This window comes from Anolis carolinensis, chromosome 1 (genome assembly GCF_035594765.1).
Source record: "Anolis carolinensis isolate JA03-04 chromosome 1, rAnoCar3.1.pri, whole genome shotgun sequence".
Lineage (NCBI taxonomy): Eukaryota > Metazoa > Chordata > Lepidosauria > Squamata > Dactyloidae > Anolis > Anolis carolinensis.
In genome coordinates, this window is record NC_085841.1 from 75,034,848 (window position 1) to 75,038,689 (window position 3,842).

Here is a 3,842-nt window from a genome sequence, read left to right on the forward strand (position 1 = left end):
CCTGGAAACAGTATTATAAAAAGCAAAAGGTCTATCTATGTCATATTGGTTCTTGCACAGCACTGTTCTTCATATGGGAAGAATGCACCCCCTTCACTAATTATGTCCATGGAGTTCTTCCAAATAACTTTCCAGGTGGACTTGGGAAGTGAAGTACATAGGGTTTCCTTGACCAGAGTGTTATGGTGTGTGAACAGAGAGAATTTCCACGGAGCCTGCATGGTCACTTAAGTTTCTTTATATTTAAGAATTTGTAAAGGACAAAGTTGTGAGTAGATTATGAAGAGTTCAAATGAGTTGCCACAACTTGAAGGCTTGTCCATGCCACTGGGGCCTTACAGTATTAGTATGCAATCTAGAACACTAGTTCATCAGATGATCAGATATTAGTAATTTAAATGTTAAATGAATATAGTATTGAATTATCCCAGGCTTCAATACATGGTGATTCAAGTATATAAGGACCTCACCACATGGAGGGTGGCCTCTGTTTACGCTTTTCAGATGCAATTCCACAGATCCCATCAAATGACACAGGACCCATTTTGTGGGTTGCCCCTGAGATTCTTATGTATTTTTTTATTACAACATTTATATCCCGCCCTTCTCACCCAACAGGGGACTCAGGGCGGCTTACATTAAAACACACATATAAAAACTGTACAGTACATTATAAATCAGATTAAAAATTATTAGCTTACATCAACATTCATAAACACATTCTAAAATACAGATGGGCGTGTTTAAGTTCAAAAGACTGGGTCTGTTGATTGGTAAAGGTTTTCCCTGACGTTAAGTCCAGTCATGTCTGACTGGGGGTTGGTGCTCATCTCCATTTCTAAGCTGTAGACACCTCCAAGGTCATGTGGCCATAGGCATGACTGCATGGAGTGCCATTACCTTCCCACCATTGATCTACTCACATTGGCATGTTTTCGAACTGCTAGGTTGGCAGGAGCTTGAGCTAACAGCGGGCGCTCACTCCGCTCCCAGGATTTGAACCTGCGACCTTTCGGTCTGCAAGTTCAGCAGCTCAGTGCTTTAACTTTAGTATATAAATAGTAAATCAATAATAGTAATTGTCTATCGGGGGTTTTGGCTCTGCTGTTAGGCAAGTTGGATTTGGAATCTTTATTAGCATCCTATCCAAACATTAATAGCTGCCCAGTGGCATGAGCGTTAATTTGTATTAAGGCTCCCAGGATTTGAACCTATGACCTTTCGGTCTCCAAGTTCAGCAGCTCAGTGCTTTAACACACTTCGCCACCGGGGTTCCATGCCTGCCATAGATGTGGGCAAAAGTCAGGAGAGAATGCTTCTGGAACATGGCCACACAGCCCGGAAAACTCACAGCAACCCACGACGACCATATCTTAGAGCTGATGCAGTCTATCCAATGCAATGTTCTGAATCAGGGCCCCAAATAACCCCAAGAACAGGCCTAAAACACCAAGAATGTTTTTGGGTTGTGCTATGTTGTTGATGTAGAAATGGGATGATTTGAAAGACTGGCTGGAGTCAACTCGTCTACCTGCGCTTAGAAACAAGTATTTTTGCATGAGACGTAAAGTGGTAGATTTGCACATTTTCAGTCAAATTTCTGATGTTGGGCACTCATTTTCTGTCCCTTGATGCTCCTGCTGCCATTACTCATTAGGCACAGAAAGGACTGGTAAATATATCCTTGCTGTAATTAATTTCAAACCTTTGAAATTCTGCAATTGCACAATTTCTTTTTTAAAGGGAAATCTGATTTGGGCTGTCTGCAGACAATTGAATGGGGAGCGATAGCCCTTCTTCCCATTTTGTCATCCATAGTGTGCCCATGTCACTTTTTAAAAATTGTACAATTGCAAAAATTCAGGTTTGAAATTGCACAGTTGTCATAACAAAATAAATTTAAACGGTGGATAGATGTGTAATGAGGAATGTAGTGAATGGATTAACTAGAAATGGGCAAAGGCACATCCTGTAGGTGAGTAAATTCTCTGTCTTCTTTCAAGATCAGGAAGATACTATTGTCCACCCCACCTGCCTTGTGTGCTGAGGTCCTAAGAACCCCCTCACTGTTAAAAGTAGTTGTATATATCTTTTACATGTTTTATTTCATTTAGATTTTGTTTTTCTTCCAGCATTGGGAGCTAAGGTTTTGTAAGAACAATTGCAATGAAGTGAGAATATGTATCTGTGTAACCTGCGGGAACCAATGCAATTATAGGTCCATTTGTTATGTATTCCTGGAGTCAGTTCTAAGCATGGATTTCCGATTTCAGTTGTCGAGTGTGCTTTCACAGTGGAACCTAGTGTGCCAACTCTTTGAGGTTTCAAGTGAGGCATACCTTAATGACATGCTGTTGGAATTACTGTAATGACCTACTCACACTTTTGGAAACTTAATTGTGTCCAAGAGGCTAAGCTAGGTTGCTGGCAGAGGTTGATTACAGGAACATGCACTGTGGACCATTGTTATCTGCTAGGCTTTGTTTCCAGGACCTTCTATGGATACAGAAGTACAATGAAACAGAATGGTGTAGGGAAATGATTTCCCTTAGATAAAATGTTAAATCAAGGTTTTACTTTTTTTGATACTCCCCCACCCCGTCCCCCAAATACAGTTTAAGCATAATTTATCTGAAATGTTTGGGACTAGAAGTGATTTGGATTTTGGAATATCAGTATTTGCAGATATTTATATAAAGAGATATCTTGGGGATGGGACTCGATCCTAAACAAAATCAATTTATGTAGTTTGAAGTGAGCAGTTGATGACTGAATGGAGGTCTCATTCATAGGGTTGCCCTAAAACAAAGTACAGTAGAGTCTCACTAATCCAAGCCTCACTTATCCAAGTCTCTGGATAATCCAAGCCATTTTTGTAGTCAATGTTTTCAAAACTGGGGTAAGAAGACATAATAAATATTACAGCCATTTAAAAATCAACATAATCTAACATCAGAAAAGCTCATCCAATATTTCACAAAGATCCCAAGCCTATTTGCTTCAAATCTGCTGACAAGATGCTCTAAATGTTTATAAAAAATAAGCATGGTTCAATTAGGAAGCTGTTAGTAAAGATAATGCATGAACAGAACCTCAGATTATAAACTGCAATTAAAAGTGCAGTTTAATTGCAGTTAGTATGTTTAATTCAATTCTTTAGCTATTATCCTTGTGCCAATTTCCCCCAATGATTTACAGAACTGAATTATTTTATAAGTATTTGCTCTAAAGTAAATATACCACATGATGGTGCTGTTGTACCATTTCAGAAGATGTTCCAGCAAAACCTGTGTTCACTGATGTAAGCTGCTCAGGCTGACAACATTAAGGGCTGACCCACAACTTTATTCCTGACATCAATACACAAACTGATTAAATCACAGCCACCCATGCTAATAAGATCCTAATGTCTCATTGTGCTACTGTCATCCTTTGAATTATATAATGTTTATTGTTTTATTGATTTTTTTTAAATAATACAATTCCACAAAAAAAGGAAGGGCACCCTGCACTTTCTTGAATACCCTAAATCCAATTATCAGTCCCATGTAGAGGAGACTCAACAAATTAAGTCAATAGTATCCATTTATGGCTGGAATTCTGATTACAGTTATAAGTATCTAACCTAGAACTACATGTTCAGAACTGATTCATATTCATGACATACTCAATAGTGTCAGGAATAAGTAAGAATCATAAAACTTCCCTAGTAATGACAGACCAGGCAGAAGCTGTGAGAGTAATGGTGATGTGCTCCCTATTTACTGGGGAACAGAACCCCAATACTAATATTGTTATCCCCCTTCCTGCAAACAGTCTAGCAGAGGAGGGATTGCAATAAG